The sequence below is a fragment of the Zingiber officinale genome, chromosome 9B (genome assembly GCF_018446385.1).
Source record: "Zingiber officinale cultivar Zhangliang chromosome 9B, Zo_v1.1, whole genome shotgun sequence".
Lineage (NCBI taxonomy): Eukaryota > Viridiplantae > Streptophyta > Magnoliopsida > Zingiberales > Zingiberaceae > Zingiber > Zingiber officinale.
In genome coordinates this window covers 112,569,515-112,577,116 of record NC_056003.1, presented here as the reverse complement: position 1 = coordinate 112,577,116, position 7,602 = coordinate 112,569,515, and positions in this window count along the sequence as shown.

The window sequence follows — 7,602 nt, the reverse complement described above, 5'->3', positions numbered from 1 at the left end:
GAAAGCGCTCGCAGTGAACAGCGCAGGAGCCCAACATCTTTTAGTTGTGTGCCCTATTTAGAGGAAAATTTTTTATAAATTCGTCATAACTGGGGCTCGAACCGTGGATGCCTTGATGATAAAAAAATAAAAATAAAAATAAAAATACAAAAAAAATGAGAACTTAACTTTTGAAGACATAGGTGACATATTCTATATTCTCGTAATACTATTAAATCCTCCTAAGTGACATGCTCCCAAGTATAAGACTAAATTTGTCTTCTAAAGTAAAAAAATAAATATATAACTCCGAGGTCAAGAGCTCTACCAATGATTATAAGTTGCATACCGGATTAAATCAGAAGAAATTTGGACTACAAATTTTAGATTGATATTTCGATTCTTTTTTTCATATTAGCAATGTATCAAAATGTGGTTGAAATAATATTTTTATTCTTCGTGCAAGTAAAACAAAAATGGGAAGATGGGGATGAGATTTTCCTTTGGAAGATAGTTGCTCACGTTCTTGGGTGTAAAGCCTTAGTTGAGTAATTTATTATAATATCAAATGTATGTAATTACTACTAAAAGTGATCTCTAACAAATGTAAACTTAACAAAGACATTAGTAGTAAAACATTAAAGGTATGGATCAATTTTTGATGGCATATGTTCATGGGAAAAAATTCCTCCCACCCTTAGTTGACGGTCATCTATAAATTGACTTCTTAATTTATCTCCCTTCATATAATCTGAAGATAAACTTTAAGAGGTTCATAAAATAAGTATAATCATCTTTTATTATAATAATAGTAAAACACCGTGTGCATGTATTGTATGATGAATGATCAAAGTACAAAGAAGAAATAAAAGTAAACATACACGAGAGAGTATAGACCATGATTGAATGTGTTTTAAAATATTCTTGTTCTTATTAGATGATATATATGCACTAACAATTTTAATTTTTAAATGTGTATAAGTTATGTTTCGAATTTATCCTAATAGGTGAATCATAGGGAAGACTCTCTACCTCAAGATGAAGCTCAAAACATCTAAGTTGAACTACCCAAAAAATTTAAATTTCTCCACCTTCAAACAAAAGGTTTTTTATACCCAAATATATCTAAGTTTATCTATTAAAAAGTTAGGTTATCCTACCTTTGAACACAAAGGCTATCATCAAGTCCTTACAGAGATATGCAGTTGACTAAAGAGTAATATATTTTCTACAATAGGGTAAGGATTAATTCTTGATTGACTCATCCTCAGGAAAAAGATTTCTTTCACCCTCTAGTTATTTGATTGTCAATTATAAATTAACCCTATGATTTACATTCTTTTATATAATTTAAGACGAACTATGAAAAAATAAATGAGTATAATCATACAAAAGCTACCATCAAAGTTGGTCTACCAAAAGGTTAAGTCATCGTACCTGTACCTTAAAATAGAAGGTTTATACTTAGCTGGTCTCTTCTAGCTTACCCCCTATTGACATGTAGATAACCTAGAACCTTGGGACATGGTAACAAGTAGTATTGATTTTTGTTCGAGTCCAAAAAATTATCTGAGGATCCTTACATCAACCATAAGTATTCTTATACATTTACAGAGTATAACGGGACTTAACTCAAAAATATCATTAAGCACTAATTAGCTTATGATGTAGCTCTCTAGTTAATACACCCTCACCTAAATACTACAATTTATCGTTATATAAGACACTTGAAAGAGATTAACATAATATAATTACATTGGTCGTATCTTGAATCACATAATTGCACTATCATCCCTTTTGAACACATAACTTGAGCTTTATAAAAGAATCTTATGGACTTGAAAAAAATTGTAATAAAATATATGCCCAAAAGTAAATCATTAGTCCAAAATCTTATTTTGGAGCTAGATTAGTATAAAAGAATTAAGTAAAAAAAACTATTTTGGTGTTGCTTTAATAAATCATAAAAATATTAAAAAATAATATGAATATGTTTTAAAACAATCATTTTATTCTATAATTGAAGATGTTGAGTTGATTAACATTGAAATTAGAGAAAGAGACTAAAGAGAACTATCCTTGACAAGTTGAAGTTTTATAAAAGAGATATAATTGAATTATATATTACTAATAATATAATCTTGTGTGACATTTATAACTTATAAAATTTATACATCATATTTGAAATTATCAATACTTATATGACTCGATGATAATAGTGATCACTATAAAAAATAACAAAGAATTATATACAAGATTACTTGGATGAACACAATAAATAGTAATTTATTTGCTAGAAATTAAATTAGATGGATGTTGTAAAGTTGTGTATTCCTTTTTTAAATAAAAAGAAAGCAAATATTAAATAATGTAACGGTGCCCCCTCTAATTTTCATTAACAACTAAGATGAAATTTAATTGACGCAGAGGTATGTGATCTGATACCCTTGACATGGAACTTGCTCCAAAAGAAACCTTGTTCATATGATTCACGTGTCCAAAGACTTTCTATATCAATGGTTTTTTTTTTTACACCGATTAATTCTAGAATGAGTAGTCTGATTCTATGAAAGTTTTTTTATTATTATTAGGATAAATAAAAAAAATACTCGTAATAGACAATCCATTAGTTTAGCTTTTTAGGTGAACCGTCTATTAAAAAAAATCTATCTATTAAGTCTCTGAAACTTAGAATCAATCATTATATGCCTTGGAAACTAAAAAAGCACCCTTTCACTACACCATTATCCCGAGTAGCACATTTGGGAGAGCCAAACTTCCTAAGTTCGTTGACTATTTAGAATTGTTAGATTTTATTATCTCTATTAAGTGGACTTATTTGTATGTTAAACATGTGAATACATTTTGAACTATTTAAAATGATTTAACTTATGTTTATTAGGTTTTGAATTATTAGTTACATGTTCAATGTGTATAATCCTTTACGATCTGTTATTATCTATGGGATAATAACGGATTAAATTCTTATATAAAGGGGAGGTCCCTAAGGGTTTAGGGTAATCTTGACAGAGTTCTTGGTTCCCCATTGACCTAGAATCTTTGGACACCATCAAACCTAGCACCCAATGAAGATCTTCCCCATTCGCTTTTGCTTCTTTTTCTCCCCCAGGATCTTCTAAACAATGCTAAAGGACAAGGATAATGACTTTTCAATCAAATTCCCTTATCTTTCAGTTCATGTATTACTATGTTATGCTATGTTTTATTAATGAAACTAGATCTTCTTGTTCTTGTATTCCGTATATGCGAGCGGCTTAGTTTTTTTTACAAGAACTAGCATGTGGTATCAGAACAAGGCTCAGTTTTTTCAATTGTATGGTAATACAGTTTAAGTTTTTCGTCGATTTATTATTTATATGATAGATCAAGTTTTTTTACTATAACATAGATTTTTATCATTGAAAATCATATAAGAAAAACCTATGATAGACTTATTTTCCATGTTTTTGTGTTTTTGTGAAAAACACGAAGAACGCGAAAGAATCGTCACGTTTACCTAATTTTTAGATCAAATCGTAACGATTTAATCAATTGGCTTAGTCGGTCAATCAATTACCAAACCTAAAATAGTGAATAGAATCAATGGGAATCGATTGATTCAATCAATTTAGTGGGCACCAGTCAATTAGGACAATAGGATAGAATAAAGGATCAATTTTTAATCGATCATATCAACCGATTCAGCCTACCAATCGATTGACAATTTTTCCAATTGATTAAAAGACTTGAGTCGTGATTAAATCTTGCTATCAATCGATTAAGAATTTTTTCTAATGGATTAATAAGCTAAAATCACGATAAAAATAATTGGAATCAATTGATCAATCGATTAAAATTATTTTGATTGATTGAAAATTTTTTCCAATCAATTAACAACTTTAAACTCGCAATAAAATATTTCCAATTGATTAAAAGTCTTAATTAATCAATTAAAAGTTTTATAATCAATTAGAAGTATTTCTAATAGATTAAAACGACTGTTTTTTCTACGTCAAAGGATGCATGAATAAAAAATGCATTAAATAATTTTTTTAATGCGATTAAGAATGGATTAAATAGCATTAGATAATAATTAAATTGTAAAATTTAAAGGATAACTCCTTAAAGGGTAGATTTTATATATGATTTTATAGTCCTATATAGTTGACTTTTAAATTGATTAGGATAATAAATTGGATAAAATCAATTAATTGTTATATGATATCAATCAATTGATAAGTCTATTTGGAATTATTAAGTCTGATTAAATAATTATATGTTCAATTAAAGTTTTTATTATTTTTTTGGTTTATCTACACAACGTGCTATTAAGTTAAACTATTATGTCCACCCAAAGGAAGATACCTTAGGTAGATTTAATGTATTTTGTGTTGGTAGACGTATATTTATACTAAGAGTAATCAACCCAAATGAAGGTTACTTTTATATCAAATATATGCTCAAGATAGCTTGCAACTATAGAACAAAATTTTATTTTATTCAAATCGTACACAAAATATGTCAACCCAAAGGAAGACATATTATGTGGCTAATTAAGGTTGTGATGAGCTATTGACACTTATGTGAGTAGTAGTATCGGTGTCTATCCACCAAGTGTTAATGGGTACATTTTTAATATATGTCCCCAGGGCGTAGCACAGATGGGGAGTGCATGGTTCTGTGGCTGAAAGGTCCAGGGGTCGATCCCCGTGGTGTCACTGCCTGGGGTTAACATCTCCGCTATGCACTTTCCACCTGTGTACCTGCATTTACCTCCCTCCATATCCGTGGGACCGGCTCTAGGGGGGCCGCTGATGTGGCGGTTCCACATAAGTGTCAATATACAAAATTATCTCAAGAGTCGACCTCCGCTTGATGGTGAAAGAGATATCTATATAAAGAATGGAAAGAAGACTACAGTCGAGTCTATTGGTATTTTTAAGCTTTATATAGGAACTGATGTCTATTTGGATTTAGAAAATACTTTTATTGTGCCATCTTTTAGACAGAACTTAATTTCAATTTCTTATTTGGACAAATTAGGTTATTCTTGTTTATTTGGAAATGAAATGTTTAGTATTTTCTTTAATTCACGGAATTAGGTACATGTCTATAAATTTGCTTTGATTGATAAAGACTCTCATACAACATATCAGCGTATACAAAATGTCTAGGAAATTAATCCTCTACAATTGAGGTAAACTCCACAATCAACACTTAATCTATACATCCAATTCACATCACATGGTCACATGACACCCATCGTGATGTCCTCTCAATCTATCATGCATGCAACCTCAAGACATACAACACACACCAATTCACTTGTGATCTTCACACACACAAGTCCATAATTGGACTTGCTTTCACACCCACATCTATAACAATGCATCACACGGACATAAAGCATTCACTTTGATGCTTACAAAATTTCACATGGACATCAATTATATCACATGGTCAGCAATCAAAACACAGAAACAATTTCAACACACGAATAACAATCAAAACACGAAAAAGTCTTTCAACACGAAACAGATGAGTGCTACGTTGAGGACAAGTCGACGAACCGATGCACATGAATTTGAATCTTCCATAACATCCACTCAACATCTGGAGCTATCCTCTTATGGCAGCATCTATTACGAGCTTCCCAAATAGAATACATCATGTTGGACATTCTAAGATACAGAGCTTTCGTCCTTTGATTGACGCCCTTATAATGTTGTCCAAAATTTTGTTAGAATTCCTCAATTGAACCAAAATCAAATCTGATATGCATCCATTGTTTAACCTTAGCCCAAAGAGCACAAGGTATAGGGCAAACAAAGAATAAATGTTCATTCGATTCATCTTGTTGTTGGCAAAGTTCACATGCTTTATTTGACTCATATTCCATTCAATCAGCTGATTTGGACACGCCTTTAGCTAGTATTGGTGGCTCCTCAACAATTCCTTGAGCTCTATCAGTGCAGACAATAGGAGGTTCAACAACCACTAGAGTAGGGTTGTTGACCACGACGATTGCCAATCCATTCTGTGCCACTGGATCCTCCACATGTTGTAGTTGTTGATTGGTTTGTCTTGCTTAACTTCTGTGTCTCGGTCTCGATCTCCTTCTCACCCAGTGACCTGCTGATTTGGACTGTGGCCTTCTTGTGTGAGGCACATTCATATTTGGTTGAGACGCACCACCACAGTCTTCTTTTCGATGACCAATATTCTTTTAAACCTCACAATATTTGGGCACCGTTTCATAAACAATTCGGAGATCAATCTGCATTCCAGTAGGCAACATGATTAGCACCTCATAAACCCTATCCCCAATGATTGGAACCTCCACCAAGAGACGAGCATAGTCCAACGGCTCCCTTAATCGTGTCAAGTTATTGGTGTATAAGGGTTTCCCTACCTTCAAACCAATCATACTCAATAGTTTGTGTGACCAATAATCCAATGGTAAACGTGGATTTGGATCCAAGTTGGGACTAGCCGACCATTCTCATGTAAGAGAAAACACCTTGGTATAATCTTTAAAAAAATGGGAACTCCAAATGCAAAATAAGGCCCTCCTTGTAAGACTCCATCTCGATCCTCTTTCGTATCAAAACGATAAACCACCCACCCACTTTTGTGTATAAAAAAATCTGTAGGGAACCCTCCTTGATTGGCTATCACATAGACTCTGTTTCTTCTTAGATGTTGGCCCATGAAACAACCAACAAGATAAAAAATCTAGAATGTCTTCAATATCATCAAAATTAAAAGAGAGTCTCTCACCTTTAGCTTCATATTATTCCAAAGACACACCTGATGTTGACTTCCGATAGTAATACTTACCGAAGGTTGAAAATGGAAAGGAGATAACCTAGAAAAAGGAATAGAGAGGAAAGGAGATGAACTTTGGACTCATGACATTGAACTTGAACCACTTGAAAAATGGAACTGAACTAAGCGGTCGGTGATAGACCTATCAGTGTTGGAGGAGTTGGCGAGCTATGATTGCTTTCTGCCATCTACAACGGTTGCTCCTTGATGCGTGGCATCGTTCACTTTTTCCCCTTCCATGCGATGGCTGCTCCTCTGCGATGACATGCCATTTTTTTGCTCTATGCGTAGAGCCTAGTGTAGCCCAACACTAGCTATGCCATTGGTTGAATCCGATGGATCCCCCCCCCCCCCAGCTGTATTTGTGAATCACCAAACCAAGACAGTGATCCCACCCGAGGAATACTCACATGGTTTTATGGCAGTAGAGACACCTCCTGGAAATTTGAATAGAGGTAAAGATCGCTGAAGAGAGTAAGCCACATGGCATGCCTTTCTCGAGCCACGTACTAGAAGATGAACTATCGCAGAACTTCCAACCCCCTCAGCTCGGAGAATACATAGGTTCAACTGATCCTGAAGACCATCTGAGTCAGTATGAGAATGCATCCCTATTACACTAGTATACAGATGACGTCAAGTGTCGAGTCTTTCTAACAACTCTCTCAGACTCATTTCAGTGTTGGTTTAGTCAACTGTTGCCCTCTTTCATTCAGTCCTTTGATGACTTCAAGGCCACCTTCCTACATCACTTCGTTAGCAACAAGTAGTACCATAAGACTCCGCTTAACTTGT